We start from the raw sequence: 22122 nt of genomic DNA on the forward strand, positions 1-22122 counted from the left end.
ACATTCAATGAAGTCACAGAAACACTCAGGTCAGAGTGGCTCCGGATTTTGTCAACCATGTTGAGAGGTTGGTAGAGAGGACAGAAACCTGTCATTGGCTCTGGCGCGCACGCTGTGGCAGGTGGAAATATCAGCCAACATCAAGCTGATTGTACTGTCTCTGTATGAGGGGCAGTGGCCTGATGAGTTAGCGTCACCGCTCAGTAAGATTTTGCCAAAACACGTTGCTTACACTAATCCAAAATAGTGGTCGAATGCCTGTATGGGTGGTACTAAGTTGGATTGTGAAAGGTGTTTTGCTGTATGTTCTCATATACAGAAGTGCAGACTTGGTCTGTATATTTGGTGGCATCAATGGGCTTACTGACTGGGGACTCTATCTTGTTGCATTTGAGGCTATATCACACAGGTGATCAGAGAAGATGAACGCTGGAGGCAGGTTGATATTTCCCTTTGTCGGAAGCATGACCATGATGTCCTTTGTAGGCCAGGTCAATACATGGGGATGAACGAATAATGTTGGGAAGTTATTTCTCTCTGTATTCTGGATGGAGAGGTCATTGCTGGGAAGAAGGCACCCAGGTATTATTTAGGACATAGGCGAGTTTTGTTTCTTTGTCCTAAAGAATACCGGTGTAGTGTTAGTCATGGGACTCGAGGGTTCCTTGAACCTAACCGTAGGTAGAGGTGCATGGTACACAATGGGCATGATCTCTGAAATCCAGGCACAGGGGTGGAATTGTGTGGGTTTGGTAATTGTTGTAAACTTATATGTGTAGTTAAGCGATATTTATCTAGAAGGGTCTCCCATTTGTCTATGCAAGTTGAGGGACGATTTGACGTTGAGCTCTCTGTGTACAAATTGGAGACATTGCTGCCAAGTCAGAGCCCTGCAACGCCGCTGCGAGCAAGCCTGCCTAATCCCGACCCGTAGTTACAGTAAAAGGTTATAGGAGGTTGGGAGCGGGGTGCGTAATACATATATATGTATACATATTATGGTAATAAGTTGATTTATGTTTGCGGTAGAATGTGACCTATGGGTATTGTAGGCTAGTAAAGGCCCTCCTCAAGAATCTGGGTCTGAAAGCTGGGTGATATGTTGCTCTGAATGGGTACTGGTGAATGGTGAATGAATGGGCACCCCTTGCCTGTACTGCCGTCCTGAAGATACCCAAGATGCAGAATGGTGACATGGAAGCTGTCGCTGAAGAGTGGTGGAGGTGTGTCACTCAGTGGCAAAGCGGCACGTGTTGGGAGACATCACATGGTAAAACAATTATGGACTGCTCCATAGGACCTGCTTCGGCACACGTTGAAAACACAGCGTGGTAAGACAATTGTGTACTGTTCCATGAGAGATGTCTCTGGAGCGCTCGTTGAAAACAACCATGCGTTACACGAGCTAAGGACTGTGCTACAGGTACTGGTTCAGAAGCACATGTTGGGGAACCACACACGTTGAGACAGTTATGGATTGTTCAGAAGGAGCCGTGTCTAAAGAAGGGTGGTATGCGCCTTTTAGGCGCAAAGCGGGATATGTTGGAAGTGAATAATAAGTAACGTTATATATCTAAAGTTCTACACATTTGTTGGTACAGCCGAACTCAGCCATGTTGATGTTTGCATGACACATGTTTAGAATGTGTAGAGGAATGTGGCAGAATCTGCATATCAAAGGAGTTACCTTCAGCCCAACTGGTGCACACAAGCTTCAAAGAGATTGATGACAAAGACGGCCCAGGGCACATCAGATGCATACTGGCCACACAAAAGCCAAGTATGGCAGGACAGTCAGTAATATTAGGAGGGCTGTCATGTGAACACTGATTGGTCCAAACCAAATGGGACTGGCAGTAGGGTGTGGTATGGCTGAGGTATGTTTAACAAAAAGGTTTGCAACCATGAGGTCTTCCTCTGTCCTCTTTATTCCATCATGAGGTGTGGCTGCGAAGGTCGGATAAGTATGGCTTATATTATACTTTGATTGTATGCTATGTATTATTGTAACTTCTATTGATACCTTATGCACGCTGTATTATTTCCTTGGGAAATAAATGAGATTTAATTGACCTTATACCGTGTATTGATTTCATAGCCAACGGTGGTAGCATTGTGGTATTAACAATAACATGTGCTCGGCGTAATAGATTGATAGATTAGCTAAACTATAGGGACTAGCAAAGGAATACATAACTGATAATAATAAGAATAGAGTGAGTTGATCAGTTACTTCATACAGTAAACACCAAATTGTGATGGTTGTGCCATTCAGACCCTAATTAGAGTTCACTTCCCAGGTGCAAATGAATTAAGCACACTTTCTTTGATACCCAGGGATTGTATTTGTTGCAAACTTGTAGTAACACTATTTCGCATTTTATGTGTCAGTCAGAACCATAGGGATGCCGCACAGGTTTATTTTTAATCAATTTAATGAAGATTTCACAGATTTTAATGAATATTTTAATGAAGATTTCACAGAAACATAGGAGTGCTACCTTTTCCTAAGTCATCCCGCAGCATAATGGATCAAAGTCACATTTACCTCTATAAGCTCTAAAAGTCATTATCCTGCCTTGGGGACCAGGCATTTTTCCATGCCAATTAGCTTATATGGCACCGGTCCCCTCACCTCCCCATGAGTCCTTCTGGTGGAGGTAAAAGGAGGACTGTGGCTGTGTGCTGCCCCTGTATGACCATTGGAAAACTGGCAAAAAAAACCTCTGCCATTAACTTTGCTCTGCAATGCCTCTGTGGTTTGGACTTTTCATCCTGAAGTGTATGTTGCTGAAGTAAGCATAATTCTGTATTGTTTCTGCGATTTTGTTAACCTGGCTAAGGAGTCTTTGAGTTTTCTGTTCTTGTTATGGGCACTTGGTTTTCTGCTGAGAAGCTGTTTTAATAAAAGTCTTTGTCCTGTGGTTCTGCCAATCCCCCATACCTTACAACAGGTGAAAAAAACTAAAGACATTTAAAGAGACAATGCCCTTCTGTTGGTCCAAAAATGGATGGAGGAAACACTGAAGCTAGTGGCTCTGCAGGAGTAATGCCTAACAAATATAGCACTGCAGAGAACTATGGAGGCTCAACAAGGGAACACAAAGGCCCAAATAAGTCTCTGACTAAAGTGGTACAGTCACTCTCTCAAAGCCATGAGCAGTTTTTGCCCCTGGCAACAAGGCAGCTATGAAAGCAAATCATTTCCTTATAAAATCTGACATTGAGAGATTATGTAGAGCTGTTTCTGACAATGTTTGAGAGGACAGCAGTGTGTGGAGGGTGTCCTTAAGACACATGGACATGCTTAATTGCACCATTCTTGTCAGGAGATCATCAAAAAGCATATTATGACATCATTCCTGAGGATGTATATGACCACCTGTAACTCTATATCCTACACTGTCTGGGGATGACAATGGCTGTCAGAACACAGCAGGTACACCACTGGAGCTACAGGTCAGATCAGCCATCAAAGTCATAAATGCATGATCTCATCAAGCTGGTCACTAAGTGGCTGCAGCCCAAGACTTTAATGGGGCCCCCAAATGGTGGAGAGAAATTTGATAGACCATCTTTTGCCTCTGCTGGTTGACCTGCAATGACGGGTGTGAATAAAAATCACACACATAAGTTGAACTGGATAGATCTTTGTTTTTTTTCAACTTATAAAGTTTGTGAACTATGAATTATAAGGTGCAGTAACCAGGCAAGAAGAAGTCATATCTTAAGTCCTGGAAAGATAGGGAAACAGTAGCTGCCCTAGTAAATGCAAGATATGAGCCTCAGGTTGGTAGGCCAGTAATATATCAATAGCCCTAACACAGGAAGCAAAGAAACAAGCAAATGCTCTCTAAATGATCAGAGCTCACCAATGTTATGGACCATGATATCATTACTGATATTTTATATCAACTATTTCCTTTACAGGTGAAGGTGCACTGAGCCTGGTGTTAGGGTTATGTTAGGCTCTAATGCATAATGCCTTGTACACACGGTCGGACTTTCCAGTGTTCTATCATATATGGTCCCCTATCGGATAGTGTCCGCTGTGTACTGCGCATATAAAAGGAATATAAAAGAGCCGAGCGCAGCGAGGCCAAGCCCGAAGCGTGGCGAGCGAAGCTCGTCCGCGAGGCGCCCTCTAATTTTCCCAACCCTATGTCCGCTTGGATGGGGGGGCTACCACCTCCACTCACAGCGCAGGCACCATTCATCTTCGGAGATTTTCCGAAGCTTCTTCTGCCCCGTACTGCACATGCGCAGTACGGGACGGACACTATATGATGGCAGGACACTATCTGACAGAACACCGGCATAAAAAGTCAGACGGAATTATTTATTTAGATATTCCAATCATGTGTGGGCTTCATCTGACTTTTTTTTTTTTTATTCTGACAGATCTAGAAATAGAACATGTTTTAGATCTTTCCGATGGAATCAATTCCTATCGAGAAAACCGTTCGTCTGTATGCTATTCCGATGGACCAAAAACAACGCAAGAGCAGCTATTGGCTACTGGCGATTGAACTCCCCTTTTCTAGTCCCGTCGTACGTCATTGTGTTCTAAAGTAACGGACTTTGGTGTGATCATGTGTAGGCAAGTCCATTTCAGCAGAACTCCAACTGAACTCCGTCGGAAAGACCGTCAGAGTTTCTTCTGACAGAAGAACGGGTCGTGTGTACGCGGCATTACAGAGGCTCAGAGGAAAGCCCTTTTAGATGAGGAGAAGAAAACAAAGAAAATGTTGTTGGGAATAATGAAGAATTGCAGAGTGAGTGATTGAGCCCAATGACACTGTGGCTCTAAAATGATTACCAGCAGCTGGCTAAAGTATCAAAATTTGATGCCTACATCCTGCCCCTCATGGGTGAGCTCATTAAAAGACTAGTCCCAGGCTGATACATCACCACTTTGGACCTTACAAAGGAATATTGGCACATACCCTTTACTGGGCAAAAAACTCTTTCTTCACCCCAGATGGGTACTTCCTGTACAAAAGAATGCCATTTGGCCTTCAGACTGCTCCTTGCATGTTCCAAGAGGTGATGGATTAGATGTTACATCAGAAACTGAAATGGGACTGGAAATCCCATTTGCCCCGAAGTCAAGGCAGTGCTAGACTCTCTAAAAAGAGAGGAATTAACTGTAAACTCCCAAAAAGTGTGCTGTAGGCATTGAGAAAGCAAAATGTTTTGGGTACTTTGTGAAAATGCGCCATACAAAGTCCCATGTCAACAAAGTAAATGTTATCCAGTCCTGGCCTCATCTTATCACCAAAATGCATGTGCGTGCATTTCTGGGCAGAGTGGGGTGCTACAGAGGACATTGACCATTCTGACAAATTAGAATGTGGAGCTGAAAAGGCCTTCCTGGAGCTCAAGTTGGCTTTGTGTCAATATCCAATCCTGGTAGCAGCTGATTGTTCAAAAGAAGTCATTGTCCAGGTGGATTTCTCTGAAGTGGGATTAAGAGCTTTATTGTAGCAGACTATCCACAGAGGGGTGCACGCTGTGGTTTTTCTCAGTTGGAAGACTGGTGACAGAACTATATATATATATATATATATATATATATATATATATATATATATATATATATATATATCTTCTTGTTGTTTTGCATGCACTATTCCAGATAGGGTTTGTGATACAGTGTGAGTGTGTAGTGGTCACCTTCCTGTATGTTAGTAGGTGAACATCTTTATCGCAATAGAGTTTATATGCAGTGCCTGTTATTTTAGTTTTAGCTCAGGGCTTAATAATCAGCATAGGCTAGTTTAGGCATTTGATGGCCACTTCGTATAGTTGAAGGTGCTGTTTCATGACAGATTAGAAGCTACTAGGGAGGGACTAAGATGTAGAGTGGATAGGTTGGCTCTGAGTTCCAGTGCCACGCTATAGTTTCTGCTGGTAAAAAGCTGTGTTCCAGGTCAGTTGGACAATGACTAGAGGGACTCCCCATAATACCAGATCTGATCTTCAGGTCTCCGACACCAAGACAGATGCTGCATCGTGGTTATTCTCAGGGGCCCCTGCAACTGAACTTTTATACAACATTCAACTGAAGGTATCCTTATTAGTGATGGACGAACGTTTCGCCCGGCGGTCGTTTCGCGGCGAATTTCCGACTTTCGCCGTCCGCGGGTTCGAACGCCTTTTTCCGTCGTTCGCCCCGGCGGACTTACGTGTTTAATGTATACAAGAACTTTAACCTTTCGTGACACGTTTATCATGTGTTACAGGACAACCAATTGAGACATGACAGCTCATGGACACTTGGACATTCCCCCTAACCTATAAATACACCCGATCCGGTGGCCATTTTACATTCTTTCTTCTGTCACTGTAGGGAAAGGATCCTGTGTGGAGTAGGGACAGAGAAAACGCTAGCTATTTGGTACACAAAAGTTCTTTTCAGGACTGGTATAGGTGTTAGGTCAGCAGCCTGAGTTTCTTTTGTCAGTTTAGATAAAGGGACAGAGCGCTGTATGCTGCTATTTTAGGGACAGCTCAGCCAGATTAGTCTTTCTTCATCATCATCATCATCATCATCATTAGCTGTTACTATCAGGTCCACAAAAGAGCTGTTCCAGCTAATCGTTCCAGCCTACTCTTTTTTGCCAATTTGTATAGGGACAGGCAGGAAGCAGTGTGTCAGGCAGTGAGGATAATTTTAAAGACTTGCTGTTACTATTAGTTCCACAAAGGTTCTTTTCAGGACTGGTATCAGTGGTACGGTAATAGGCTTGTACACGTATAATATTCTTTCTTCCAAATATAGAAAGAATATTATACTTGACTGCTGCCCTTCTGCTGCAGTCTGCTAATCATTCACAACTCACTTGTTCCACAAAGCTCTTTATCAGGACTGGTAACTTGGTCTGTCTAGGGTGCTACGGTACATAGGCTTGGGTGCGGTACAGTCTGCTGTTCTGTAAGGACCGCTATCGGTCCACAATACATAGGGTTGCCGTGCACTACTGCTGACCGCTGCCCTATACTGCAGCAGTCCTTCAGCGGTATAGGGACTGACGCACAGTCTGCTAAACACTAATACACAACCTGCTTGGTCCACAAAAGTTCTTATAAGGACTGGTAACTTGGTATAGGGTGCTACGGTACATAGGCCTGAGTGCAGTACAGTCTGCTGTTCTGTAAGGACCGCTATCGGTCCACAATACATAGGGTTGCCGTGCACTACTGCTGACCGCTGCCCTATACTGCAGCAGTCCTTCAGCGGTATAGGGACTGACGCACAGTCTGCTAAACACTAATACACAACCTGCTTGGTCCACAAAAGTTCTTATAAGGACTGGTAACTTGGTATAGGGTGCTACGGTACATAGGCCTGAGTGCAGTACAGTCTGCTGTTCTGTAAGGACCGCTATCGGTCCACAATACATAGGGTTGCCGTGCACTACTGCTGACCGCTGCCCTATACTGCAGCAGTCCTTCAGCGGTATAGGGACTGACGCACAGTCTGCTAAACACTAACACACAACCTGCTTGGTCCACAAAAGTTTTTATAAGGACTGGTAACTTGGTATAGGGTGCTACGGTACATAGGCCTGAGTGCAGTACAGTCTGCTGTTCTGTAAGGACCGCTATCGGTCCACAATACATAGGGTTGACGTGCACTACTGCTGACCGCTGCCCTATACTGCAGCAGTCCTTCAGCGGTATAGGGACTAAGAGTTTTGTCACAGGGTGATTTAAAAAATGACAGGCAGAGGAAGAGGCAGGCCCTTCCGCAGGGGTGGTAGGGGTAGGGCAGGAGCAACAGCCTTGAGCCAAAGTGGGAAGTTGCAGAAGGTGCGTTCAATTACTTTAAAGGACGCACCAGACTTGGTTGAGTGGCTCACTCAGCCTTATTCTTCTGCACCCTCCTCATCCTCTCGATCTGCACCCTCTTCTTCACTCTCTGCTATGTGCACCCCCAAAGACACTACCACCAACAACACCACCACCACCACATACCTTCCGCTTGAGTGCAAATGGGGGCCTTCATGCTCCAGTGTTTTAATAGGGACCCCCGTATAAAAAGCATGAGGGTCAAGGACCAGTACTGGGTGGCAACGTACTTAGATCCCCGGTACAAACACAAAATGGCGGAAATGTTACCGCCGTCGCAGAGGGCTGTCAGAATGCAGCACTTCCAGGCCTTGCTTCGAGAAATGCTGCATTCTGCTTTTGCGTGCGCTGGCAGAGGAGCAATTCCCACTCCCAGAGAAGGATTTGCGGGTACCAATCCAACAGCGCCTGCAAGAAGAGGCCGGTTTGAAGATGTGTTGGTGACTTCGGATATGAGGTCATTCTTTCAGCCGACCCATCGACAGGTGTCATCCGGATCCAGCATCAGGGAACGCCTAGACCGTCAGGTGTCCGACTACATTGGGTTAACGGCCGATGTGGACGCTCTGAGGAGTGATGAACCCCTAGACTACTGGGTGGGCAGGCTTGACCTCTGGCCAGAGCTTGCCCAATTTGCAATCGAACTGTTGGCTTGCCCCTCATCCAGTGTCCTGTCCGAAAGGACGTTCAGCGCAGCAGGGGGGATTGTGACCGATAAGCGTACTCGCCTAGCTCACGACAGTGTTAACTACCTCACATTTCTAAAAATGAATGAGGCATGGATCTCGGAGGAATTCAACACATGTGATCAGTAGACCATGTATATGTCTATAAACAATTTTTGGAATCAAGCACACAGACCTTCTTAATTCATTTGGCTCACTTCCCTGACCCAAAAAAGCACACCGTACTATATGCCCCTACCCTCCTCTTTGAAGAGGTTGAGCGGTGTCATATTTCTACTGGGGCTGCTTATTATGAGGGGTTCCCACCATCCCTGTGCTGTGCTGACTTCCTCCTGGGTGTTCTTATTATGAGGGGCTCCCACCATCCCTGTGCTGTGCTGACTTCCTCCTGGGGGTTCTTATTATGAGGGGATCACACCATCCCTGTGCTGTGCTGACTTCCTCCTGGGGCTGCTTACGGTGCTGCTGTCAGCGCTGTATGTCACGGAGCTGCTGTCAGCGCTGTATGTCACGGAGCTGCTGTCAGCGCTGTATGTCACGGAGCTGCTGTCAGCGCTGTATGTCACGGAGCTGCTGTCAGCGCTGTATGTCACGGAGCTGCTGTCAGCGCTGTATGTCACGGAGCTGCTGTCAGCGCTGTATGTCACGGAGCTGCTGTCAGCGCTGTATGTCACGGAGCTGCTGTCAGCGCTGTATGTCACGGTGCTGCTGTCAGCGCTGTATGTCACGGAGCTGCTGTCAGCGCTGTATGTCACGGAGCTGCTGTCAGTGCTGTATGTCACGGAGCTGCTGTCAGCGCTGTATGTCACGGAGCTGCTGTCAGCGCTGTATGTCACGGAGCTGCTGTCAGCGCTGTATGTCACGGTGCTGCTGTCAGCGCTGTATGTCACGGAGCTGCTGTCAGCGCTGTATGTCACGGAGCTGCTGTCAGTGCTGTATGTCACGGAGCTGCTGTCAGCGCTGTATGTCACGGAGCTGCTGTCAGCGCTGTATGTCACGGAGCTGCTGTCAGCGCTGTATGTCACGGTGCTGCTGTCAGCGCTGTATGTCACGGAGCTGCTGTCAGCGCTGTATGTCACGGAGCTGCTGTCAGCGCTGTATGTCACGGAGCTGCTGTCAGCGCTGTATGTCACGGAGCTGCTGTCAGCGCTGTATGTCACGGAGCTGCTGTCAGCGCTGTATGTCACGGTGCTGATGTCAGTGCTCTGTATTACGGTGCTGCTGTCAGTGCTCTGTATCTCCTGCACCCTCTTGTTTGCCTACCCTGGTCCCTGACCTTCCCTCTCCTCCATTGCCTTCATTAGCTCCATAGTCCTGAATTGTCAGAACAATTTCCCAAATAAAAAAAAAATGCTTGTAGTTATCGATCCCAAATTCACCTCATACATGTATTATGCTATTGTCCAGGTGGTGGGACTACGTGCTACCCCCTAATAATTACCCCGTGGCCGCAAATTCGACCTAAAGGTTTGCGAAATTCGCCTCCCATTGAAGTCAATGGAGCCCGCGGCGAACGGTCGTTTTCGCGAACGTTTGTGTCCGTTCGCGTTTCGCGTTCGCGAAACGTCCCGTCGGAAGTTCGTCCATCACTAATCCTTATTTATATACCCAGAAGTTATGGGCAACAATAGTAAACAAATAACCTCTTTAAGTGTGTAGGGATCTGCTACCCTCTACTGACTGTATTTGTAAGTAGCTGTTAATTACCATAGAGTTAGCTGGCTCTAGACAGGTACTTCCTGTCTCTGCTAGCTGAGTCAGAAAGCCGATTAAATTACTGTAATATTTTATGAATAGTCTAACAGTCTCTGCTTCTGGCCTGGTTAAAATACAACAGCGGAATTTGCATAGATGGTCAAGTGGTCCAATTCTGTGTCTAAATTCCCCTTTATAAAATATTACAGTCCTTTAATCGGGTTTCTGACTCAGCTAGCAAAGACAGGAAGTACCTGTCTATAGCCAGCTAACTCTGATTAGTAGATCCCTACACATTTAAAGAGGAACTGCAGTCTGCTCACATATTTGTAATAATAACATCACAACATGATTCTGTATTGGCCAAATATGCTGCAGAAATCTCCCTGCACTAAGTCTGGCTGCATCCATTTTAAATGTGGGCAGCTGAAGCTGCTGCCTGTTCACTTCCTGGATTTACACAGAGACACAGAGGCACAACTTCAGCTCTCATTGGCCCTTTTATGACTCATACCCCCTCCCTTCCTGGCAAACCTTTTACGAGAGTGAGGGAGAGAGCTGTGCATAATGTCATAAGCAGTGGTGTATTTAGATTTTGTGCTGCCCTAGGCCTGACTAAGCTAGCACACACCCTCATTTAAATATGACCCACCCCTTCCTGTCAAGGTCATACCCCTTCCTTTTTAAGACCCACCCTGTCATCTTTAAAGCAATGCCGAAGAAGGACAGAGGGATGCTGTGGGAAGAGGATAGAGGGACACTGTGGGAAAAGGACAGATTGAGGTCGTGGGAAGAGAACAGAGTGGGAGGAGGACAGAGAGACGTCGTGGGAAGAGGACAGAGAGGGATGCCGCTGGAGGAGGACAGAGTGGGAGGAGGACAGAGGGACACCTTGGGAGAAGGACAGAAGGATGCTGTGGGAAGAGGATAGAGGGACACCATGGGAAGAGGACAGAGGGACACCATGGGAAGAGGACAGAGGGATGCCGTGGGAAGAGGACAGAGCAGGAGGAGGACAGAGGGACGTCGTGGAAAGAGGACAGAGAGGGATGCCACAGGAGGAGGACAGAGGGACACCACGGGAAGAGGACAGAGAGGGACTCCGCAACAGGAGGACAGAGAGGGACGCTGCAGGAGGAGGTCAGAGGGATGCCGTGGGAAGAGGACAGAGAGGGACACCGTGGGAAGAGGACAGAGGGACGACGTGGGAAGAGGACAGAGGGGGACACAGTGGTAAGAGGACATAGGGACGCCGTGTGAAGAGGACAGAGAGGGACGCCGGGGGAGGAGGACAGAGGGACACTGTGGGGAGAGGACAGAGAGGGACGCTGTGGGAAGAGGAGAGAGAGGGGCGCTGTGGGAAGAGGACAGATAGAGACGCCACGGGAGAAAGACAGAGGAACACCGTGGGAAGAGGACAGAGAGGGGACACAGCAGGAGGAGGACAGAAACGGATGTTGTGGCAATCAAGGCCTAGAGGATAGCAGGTTAGCCACTTGCTAATGGCTCAGTCCCTAGGAACAGTAATGGATAATGGCAAACTTGCCCTCTTACCATACCCAGTGAAACCACAATAGTGATCCCTCTGGCTGGACGTTCACTCACTCTGGGTTGCCCAGGCTGACTCTAGTCAGTAGTATAGCATGTCTGTACCCTGGCAGTGGCTCTGTCTTTCTCCCCCTTTGGTGATGCGGGTACAGCATGGCTCCCACTCTGGTGGTGCAGGTACAGTGTGGCTTCCTCTCTGGTGGTGCAGGTACAGCATGGCTCTCTCTCTCTCTGGTGGTGCAGGTACAGCGTGGTTCTCTCTCTGGTGGTGCGAGTATAGGAGCACAGGGGTACAGAGTGGCACTCTCTCTCTGGCTTTCCCCTGCACAGTCCTCTCTTTTTCTATGCTCCTGTAGCACTCTGCTTTTTGCCGGGTTCCAGGTTCTCCCCCCCCCCCCCCCCCCCCGAGTGCATGCATACCGGGGGACTGTAGCCTGCTGTCCGTGGACACACTAGGGTTGCCAATCTTCCGGAACTACATTTCCCATGATTTCCCTCCTGTGTCCTCTGATTGGCTCTCTGCTGTGGCCAATGGGGAGAGGGAATCAGAGCGGGCAGGAAGCCGGGCGGAATCGCTGGGAACTCGATTAGAGCTGCTCTCTCTCTTCTCCTGTTCAGCTGACAGGAGAAAGGGACACTGTGTAGCTCTCCTCTCCCTATCACAGTGCCGCTGCAGAGCAGGCAGACGGAGCATGGGAAGACATTAGGGGGGGCGACACCACCCATTATAACTGCTTACTGCTGTCACCCAGGTGCGGTTCGGCCACCCGCAGCGATGCCACTGGATTTAGATGTACTTTCCTGATGGCAGCCCTGCGTGTGGGAGCCGGGAAGAGGGTGCCTTCACATTTTTTGTGCGGGGGGCAGCTCCCCCCCCCTGCAAAGTGTCGCCCTAGGCCTGTGCCTTGTAGGCCTAGGCCAAAATACAGCACTAGTCATAAGCTTAGGCTAATGACCAGACAAGAAACAGGAAGTAGGCTGTATAAGGTATTTACTGTCAGAAAAAAATGTTTTACTATCCAAAGTTAAAACAACAAGGGCAGAAGATTCAATAGATTGAAAGTTGAAAAAATGACTGAAGGTCTGCTTTAAGACACTGCTACATTCAATAAGTTTAGGTATCATTTAATATCTACAATAATGTATGTAACACATTTGCAATTCTGATCAGGATTTAATACATGGTTTCTCATATGAATACTTTTCTTTGAGTCATTTTGATTGTAATTGAAGGATTGAATATTTCTTTGGGAAAAGGGTTGTTCAGCTGATTGGAGAAAAGGTTATGGCTGGAGGTGTGGCTGCAGAATATATTTTGTAGTCACTGAGGAACCGAGCAAAGATGGCTTTTATCTTTGTTGTAACAAACATGCCATTATCTATACAATTTCCATGCATTTTTATGCAATTTTTTAATAGGGTTTGCTAATGAATCTAGCTCTATTTTGGCAGATAGTTGCCCTATTCTGCCCTCAATTATGGCAGATTTGTTCACATTTCACAGTTCTGAGGCAAGTTAATGTTGTCGAAAAGATTTTATTATCTGTAAGAAAAAATGCTGCATAAAATCCTCTTTGATTTTGTATGTTGTTGTCAATATTATTAATATAAGACTTAAATTCTATAAATGTGAAACATGCAATATTTATGTATTAAAAACCTTTGTTTTGATGCTAGTAGAACAAAATATGTATCATTCCATGTGGAAATAATTTAAATTTAACCTTTTATCCTTAATAACCATGCCAATTTTCATCTTTGTGTTCGTTAAATTTGAAATTCTCTAACCAGTATATTTTTTTCTGAATCTACGTACAGTAATTTGCCTTGAATCTCCAGACACCCCTGAATGTTTATAGCCCAGAAATACAGTGTATCTTATAGCATAAATTATCCATTTAAGAGATTAGTGCTATGCGTCTTTATTTGCTCAGCATTCTTATTATATGTAAAATGTTTAACAGCATTTGATAAAATAGCACAAACCTTATATAAATAAGATAGCAATGATATTTTTGTTAGGCAGCATTTATTTAACCGCTTAAGGACCGCTTCCTGCACATATACGTCGGCAGAATGGCACAGCTGGGCACAATCACGTACCTGTACGTTGCTCTTTAAGTGCCCAGCCGTGGGTCTGGAGTGCGCCGCCGCCGGCGTGCTCCCAACCCGGTCCTGAGCTCCGTGACCGTGGCTGCGGGACCAGCGGACCCGATCGCCAATGGTGTCCCACGATCGGGTCACAGAGCTGAAGAACGAGGAGAGGTCTGTGTAAACAAACCTCTCCCCATGCTTCCTAGTGAGCCTGTCACTGATCGTCTGTTCCCTGTTATAGGGAAAGATGATTAGTGAGGTCATACGCTAAGCCACGCCCCCCTACAGTTAAAAAAACAACACACATACACACTTAACCCCTCCCCGCCCCCTAGTGGTTAACTCCTTCACTGCCAGTGTCATTTACGCAGGAATCAGTGCATTTAAATAGCACTGATTGCTGTATAAATGACAATGGTCCCAAAAATGTGTCAAAAATGTCCGATGTGTCCGCCATAATGTCGCAGTCACAATAAAAATCGCTGATCGCCGCCATTACTAGTAAAAAAAAATATTAATAAAAATGCTATAAAACTATCCCCTATTTTGTAAACGCTATAACTTTTGCGCAAACCAATCAATAATCGCTAATTGCGATTTTTTTAAACCAAAAATATGTAGAAAAATATGTATCGGCCTAAACTGAGGAAAAAAATGTTTTTTTTATATATTTTTTGGGGATATTTATTATAGCAGAAAGTAAAAAATATTGCATTTGTTTCAAAATTGTTGCTCTATTTTTGTTTAGAGCACAAAAAATAAAAACCGCAGAGGTGATCAAATACCACCAAAAGAAAGCTCTATTTGTGGGAAAAAAAGGACGCCAATTTTGTTTGGGAGCCATGTCGCATGACCGCACAATTGTCAGTTAAAGTGACGCAGTGCTGAATCGCAAAAAGGGGTCTGGTCCTCTGGCTGCAAATTGGTCCGGGGCTTAAGTGGTTAAAAGGGTCTGTCTACCCAAAAATCATTTTTTAAATATAGGTAGAAGTTTCCAGACCCTGGTTTTGTATGTTTTGGATAATCCAACAGAACGACCTCTTCATGACCATCTAGAACAGTGGTTATCAACTCCTGTCCTCAGGACCCACTAACAGGCCAAATTGTAAGTATTATTTTGGGGAGATGCAGACTAGAATACTGCAATCACTGAGCAGCAAATGATTTCACCTGTGATGTATTTCAGCTATTTTGCAAACCTGGCCTGTTAGTGGGACCTGAGAACAGGAGTTGAGAACCACTGATCTAGAAGTTTTGGGGTTCCCATCCACCTTTGCATAATACAACATCTCTTGCATTCCTTATAATAAAAAATGCATTCAAAATATTAGACACAGTAGATCCCCCCTATACTGACCACAGAAAGTTTACAAATCAAGGAACTCAGAAGCCTGACCAACAGTTTCCACAGTAGATATAAGAAACCATCAAGTATTCATTTATTTATAATTTTTTTTGTTATAGATTGAGGGGAATATCTCTAATAATAACAGAGACAGAAGTAAAAATTGTTTTAACCCATTCCCGCCTAAGGGTGAAACAAATGTTAATGCTGACGCATAATTTTGCAACTTTGACATGTGTTAGTGAAACTATACATATCATCACAACTGCTTGTGCATCCAGGTGGATTATACCTTGTTTTTTTCATGACAAATTGGGCTTTCTGTTGGTGGTAAATGGTAATATATATCTCCTGACTTTTTTTTTATTATGAAAGGAAAACTGTCCCAAAATAGTAAAGTGTATGTGTATGTTAGTTGTTGTATGTACCCGTAATACAGTCCAGAAAAAACACTGACACACGCTGACACTAACTGACACTTACTACACTTTACACTTAATACTAATTAAAAAATTGCTTTTAAAAAAGAAAATCCAGCCCAAAATATACTGCCCAGGACCTTGACCTTTGACCCTTACTTGACTCAACCACTAACACTGGCACTGACCTAGGTCAAACCTTAATCTAGGTAAAAAAATATATATATTTTTTATTTTATTATTATAATTTTTTTTTGTTTATTTTGTTTTTTACACACAGTTCTGTAAATTCTTCTCTCAGCATTACAGTGTATCTCTCCCCTCCAGATAGAGAGGGAAAACACAGTGGCAGGCTTCACAGTGACTGATCACTGTGATAGCCAATTAGAGGATATCACAGAGATCAGGTTATCCGGAACCAGAAGTTTTTGGGTACCGATCGGGATCTGGGTTCCCGTTGAGACCCTGGTCTCTGTGCTGGAAGCTTGCTGTGCGGCGCACTGCCAGTACAAAGACAGATATGCATACAGGCATACCCCACTTTTAAGTACACAATGGGGTTTTATTTACTAAAGCTGGAAAGTGCAAAATCAGGATCACTTCTGCACTGAAACCAAGGAGCTTATAACCCCAGCTTGTTCAATTAAGCTTTGGTAATAAAACCTGGAAGCTCATTGGTTTCTATGCAGAAGTGAGCCTGATTTTGCACTTTCCAGCTTTAGTGAATAAACCCCATTGTGTACTTAAAAGTGGGGTATGCCTGTATATATCAGACCATGCAGATATGCACAGTCCAGTGAGAGCTGTCAGTGGGAAGGGGTTAAGTTACATTGGTTAAAGCTAGAACCTCTGTCAGTGTTTTATTGTTGTCTGTTTCCCTGTTGCAAATGTTCCCTCACTTCTGGTAAAACCCTTTCCCCAGAACAGAAGGCGAGGGGAAATCTCTCTCTAACGAATCTCAGGAAGTCTGACATGGGTTCCCACCTTTCCCCATTCTATCCACCACTAAAAAAATATATGGGGTATAGATACACTTTCAAGTCTCTAGCATTGGGCGGACTGATCCTTAACAATTTGGCAATGTACATCATTCATCGATTTAATAGTGATCTGCATGACTAATTCAGGAATCTGACCAAGTAAAGCAATGTGGCTTACAGCTCACCATTGCACCTGTTTAAAATCAGCCTCCTGTTTAAATATATTCCTCCTCATACACATTACATAACACTGTTGTCAGCGGGAGGGTAATCTCATTCCCATAGGTCATAATCAAACCATTGTGCCTTTAGCACTATGATATAATCGTTCTGGATGCCTCTGTTTCCTTGCACAATATTCCTGTACATCATGAAGGTTACTTATACCCCCTGTTATGAGTGTTAGAGCATGTGCAAATTGCTCTGATTCTCAAGAAAATACATCTCTGGATGTTTAGTCTCTAGAAATATACCTTGTTTAGGCAAACAACAAGTAACTGTGCCGTAAAATCCATATTTCAATGTCAGACTTTATCTGTACCATATGTAAATATTGTGTAGTCTGAGTAGCATTTAAAAAAAAAAAAAAATTTATATAACATTACAGTAAACCTGATACAAATAGCACTGCCATTGTTGGTCTATTATAAGTTTCTTATTTTCTGGCCATCATGGCCTTTCTTTTTCTTCTCCAGTTAACAAGGATGCAGCCAGTGAAGTCAAGGGTGCAGCCTGCATTCTTATGCTGGGTCAGCAACTTACTGATAATTACAGCTTTTGTACCAACTAGGGCAGGGGTGTCCAGCCTGATTCTTACTTAAAAACGTTGATTATTCTTTTAATTTCCTATCAAAATGCACCTAGCAAACACATGTGGCTGAAGAAAAGATTGACAGTGTCTTTTTACTGGGCTTGTATAAGTTTAATATTCCCAAATAAAAATGTCCAACTCTTCACAATCAAGTTTTATTCATGCCCAGTGGCATCGCTAGGGGGTATCTTTTGGGGCTATAGCCCCAAATCTGGGGCCCATAGCCCAGAGTCTCTGCAGGGGGCCCCAAAAGGAGGGAAGGCTCTATGGGGACCCTGATTCAAGTGGGAGCCTCTCAGGGGACCCAGATTTAAGGAGGCGGCTCTCTGGGGACCCTGATTTAAGGGGGAATCTTGCATATCTGGCTTCCTAGGTTCCTGACCAAAGACAACAACAGTCTTTCACAGATATTTGAAAAATATACTTACTGCTCCCGCTAAATTATTTTGCAGGTTGATAAGGACCGATTGGTAGGTTGTACCTAAGTAGATTAGTGCATAGTACTGCTCAGCCTCATGCTTTGAACACGGGGTGTTGTGGTTTTAGTCACATCATAGCTTTTTGCCCTTATACACATGGTCGGAGATTCCGACGGAATGTGTCCTATCGGACCCTTTTGTCAAATAATCCGACTGTGTGTGGTCTCCATCGGACTGTTTCCGTCTGAGTATCCGCCGGACCAAGTTTTCCAACTTGTCCGTAAAATTTTCTGACAAAATGCTCCGATCGGACATACTCCGATCATGTGTAGCCTACTCTGACGGACAAAGTACCACGCATGCTCAGATCAAACTCCTAGACCAAAGCTATTGGCTACTAGCCTGAACGTAGTCCCTTCGTAACAAAATAAAGTCATCACGTTATGTACAATCGGATTTTCCGACAACTTTGTCTGACCGTGTGTATGCAACAGTTTCAGACAAAATCCGTCGGACAAAATCCAACGGATTTGGTTGTCAGAATGTCCGACCGTGTGTACAAGGGCTTAGGTAATGGCAGACATCCAACTGACATTTCTAGAATGGTGCACCACTAAAATAATCTGTAATATAAATTTTAGTTAAAATAATGATTATTGTGGCATTTTTGGGATAAGTTGAGTGCTAAACCACAACACTCACATACCAACCCCAAATAGAGGAACATTTCTGTTGCTTTCCAACATTGGATTTTAAAGGTACATCATGATGTTCTAACAATATTTTGGTTACATTTTAAAGTAGTCTCATAGTATAGTAGTCTCCCAGGTGGACATAGGGACCTACAGGGACCACAGAACATGGCACTCGCGGAGGGGAGGTACAACCCGCAAGACTATGGTATTCTGATAATATATAGTATCCAAATGAATATAAAACGTAATATTTTATATATTCACTGAAACATATCTATCATTGTATGTATACAGTATGTGTTACCTACAAAAAATGGAGGTTGTTGAAATGAAAAATATTAACATAAAGGACATCATCATTAACAAAATGTACCTTACTGGGTGTTATGAGGCATCCTTAAACTAAAGATGAAAAGGAAGGCAATTATGTGATGCTAAAGATTATCCACACCATCCCCACCTGTACACCACAACTCTTACATTTTATTGAACTATAATTCTTCCATTGGTGAGAATTAGTTGATCTAGAAACACAAATATTTTGCTTCCATTTTCATCAGTGGTGTCACATTTTGGAACTACGAGGTGCCTTTCACTAGTGTGATTTAATTGGTCTAGGTGTGAAACACTGTCAGGGCTGGGCTCAGCCCTTCCTTCTCAGAGTAGGCCACTCAGCTGTCGGTTAATTGCCAGCTCCAATCTTTTCCACACACCTGATGATGATATCCTGTTTGTCAGTCCTGCTGGTTACTTAACTGATTCCCGACCTGCTCCTGTAAATATACATTGGCAGAATGGCACAGCTGGGCAAAGTAACGTACCTGTACGTTACTTTGAATTGCCCACCGTGCTCACACCTGCCGAAAGCTCCGTGACCGTTGTCACAGGTCCCGTGGAATCGATCGCCGCGGGGATACCCGCGATCGTGTCACGGAGTTCAAGAATGGGGAGATACTGATGTAAACAGTATCTCCCCGTTCTGCCTAGTGACAGCACACTGATCGTCTGCTCCCTGTCATCGGGAGTAGCGATCAGTGTGGTGTCACACACAGCCACGCCCCCATACAGTTAGAAAAACGCCCCTAGGATCACTTAACCCCTACACTGCCACCTAGTCGTTAACCCCTTCACTGCCAGTGACATTTTTACAGTAATCAATGCAATTTTATAGCACCGATCACTGTATTAATGCCAATGGTCCCAAAAATGTGTCAAAATTGTCCGATGTCTCCGCCAAAATGTCACAGTCACGATAAAAATCACTGATCGCCGCCCATTACTAGTAAAAAAAAATTAATAAAAATGCCATAAAACTATCCTTTATTTTGTAGAAGCTATACCTTTTGTGCAAACCAATCAATAAACGCTTATTGCAATTTTTTTACCAAAAATATGTAGAAGAATACATATCGGCCTAAACTGAGGGAATTTTTTTAATATATAAATATTTTTGGGGGATATTTATTATACCGCGAAAAATAAAAAATGCAGAGGTGATAAAATACCACCAAAGCTCTATTTGTGGGAAAAATAGGATGGCAATTTTGTTTGGGAGCCACGTCGCAGGACCGCGCAATTGTCAGTTAACGTGAAGCAGTGCCAAATCGCAAAAAACGCTCTGGTCAGGAAGGGGGTAAATCCTTCCGGGGGCTGAAGTGGTTAAGCTGTTCAGTTCCTCTCTGCCTTCGCCTTGGTCAACACATCCAGAGACTCTCTCCTGTGTACCTGTTGAAGACTTGCTTGGCTGACATCCCTTCTGGTTCCTGATCCTGCTTGCTGTTCCACTACGCTGATTTTCTGATTTCCTGGCCTGTCCTGAAGTACGCTGATCTCTGGCTCCCTGACATCCTGGCTTGTTTGACTAACTGTTCCAGTTACTGAACTCTGGCTATGATTTGACTACATTGCTCTGTTTAGCTTTTGCTATTATTAATAATATTATTATTATTATTATTATTATTAATAAATAAGTGTGATTTTAACTGCACTTCTGTCCTGGTCTGATTTAATGGTTTCTAACAAACACACAATGCCCACAAACATTTCTTCCTATCTTCAGCTGTGGTATCACCATTATATGAGCTACAGTTTTACCTGTATTTTTCCTGGAGTACCTAACAAGCATTTTTGGTGGACAAATAGCTGCTGCTGCTATACCACTCTCTTGTGAATTAAAAGTCCTGCACTGAGCAGATTCATCACCAGCTCCATGGAAAAATAATTTTTTGGCTAGCCAATCACACAGCATTTTCTTCATTTTCCTTTTTCCACTGGCTCATGAAACAGTCTTGTTTTTTTTTTTTTGGGGGGGGGGGGGGGGGCTTATTAGAGCATGAGCTTGATTAAACATGAGATACTGCAGCTGAACAATTTGAGGACTCTGGTTGCACTTCACACACTGGCGGCTACACTTCTGGCTGCACTACCACACAAGATGCTGGCTGCACTAAATATCCCACAGGATTCCTAATGCTGCTGGTGACTTGTACTCCATCAGAAGTTTAAAAACTACACACTTTTCTTTAGCATTGGGGGTTCACTTAGCCACAGGATCACCGGTTGCCTCCTGCCGATATCCACCTTTTTTTTCCTAGTGAGGGAGATGTAGACTCACTCGAGTGAATATATTGGGACTTCATAAGGCCTTAACTAAAAAATCTAGACAATAATTGGGCAAGTACCAGAGTAAAAAAAAAAACTAAACCCTACAAAGGTGGACTGTAATGGCCATAAAGTGGAGACATGTTTAAAATTGTACAAAGTTTATTGTACAATTTAAAATCATTAAAAAACGAGTGTCCACTCCCAAAAAAGGGGGGACTGAACAATACACATAATCAGACATTGTGTGTGGTTAATAAGATATACAGGGTTTGAATGGATTGATCTTATGTTATCTGGATGGTCGACTTTTCACCAAGAAAAATGGCTTCCTCAGGACTCAGACACCAAATGGATTAATGTTAACCAGTCAGACCAAGTAGTCAACAGGCCAACCACAATGCTTAGAAGAAAAGTGTGTAGCTTTTAAACTTCATAGAATTTTAAACATGTCTCCACTTTATGGCCGTTACAGTCCACCTTTGTAGCGTTTAGGGTTTTTTTTATCATTTTTTTTTCCTGTAGATGTAGACTCACATTACCTCAGGATAGTTGGACCACTTCCCACAAACTTCTTCCTTGCTTTCTCCAATGAACTTACTCCTGACCCAGCTTGATCCCTAGATAATGGATCTGTGAATAGAACCCCCCCCCCCCCAAGCTAAGCCTAGCTAAGACCTTGGTGTCTTCACAAAATCTTCTCTAACACTCCTGCCCCCGGGGCAGTGCCCCCTACACAGGGGTCTCCTCTTGTTGGACTGGACCCAGAAACACTGCACCCTGCTGCCCAGGCCTCATATTATTTATGGGCTCTCCTTCCACCTTCTGGGCACACCTCTTTAGGGATTGGCTGGAGTTCATAAATATTCAGGCTGCCTGTTCTGCTCATCCTCCCACTATACTTCTAGAACTCTAAAAGACAGGGGGAAGCAGCAGAGCAGCAGTCTGTGAAACACTGAGCAGCCGTAAATAATC

General features: G+C 44.4%; 1 long non-coding RNA gene across 5 annotated transcripts in view; it reads left to right on the forward strand.

The window, feature by feature from the left end:
* Window positions 1-22122, forward strand: part of LOC143996945 (uncharacterized) — a 424914-nt gene that overhangs the window by 343419 nt on the left and 59373 nt on the right. Inside the window, exon 6 of one of the 5 annotated variants that reach the window (XR_013277626.1) lies at window positions 4402-5540. The exons of the other annotated variants lie outside the window; for them this stretch is intronic. This is a non-coding gene — a long non-coding RNA (uncharacterized LOC143996945). Of the gene's footprint in view, window positions 1-4401; window positions 5541-22122 lie in introns of those variants that run through there. 5 annotated transcript variants of the gene reach the window in all.

The sequence above is a fragment of the Lithobates pipiens genome, unplaced genomic scaffold (assembly GCF_037356315.1).
Source record: "Lithobates pipiens isolate NorthernLeopardFrog02 unplaced genomic scaffold, aLitPip1_a1.2 Scaffold_19, whole genome shotgun sequence".
Classification (NCBI taxonomy): Eukaryota; Metazoa; Chordata; class Amphibia; order Anura; family Ranidae; genus Lithobates; species Lithobates pipiens.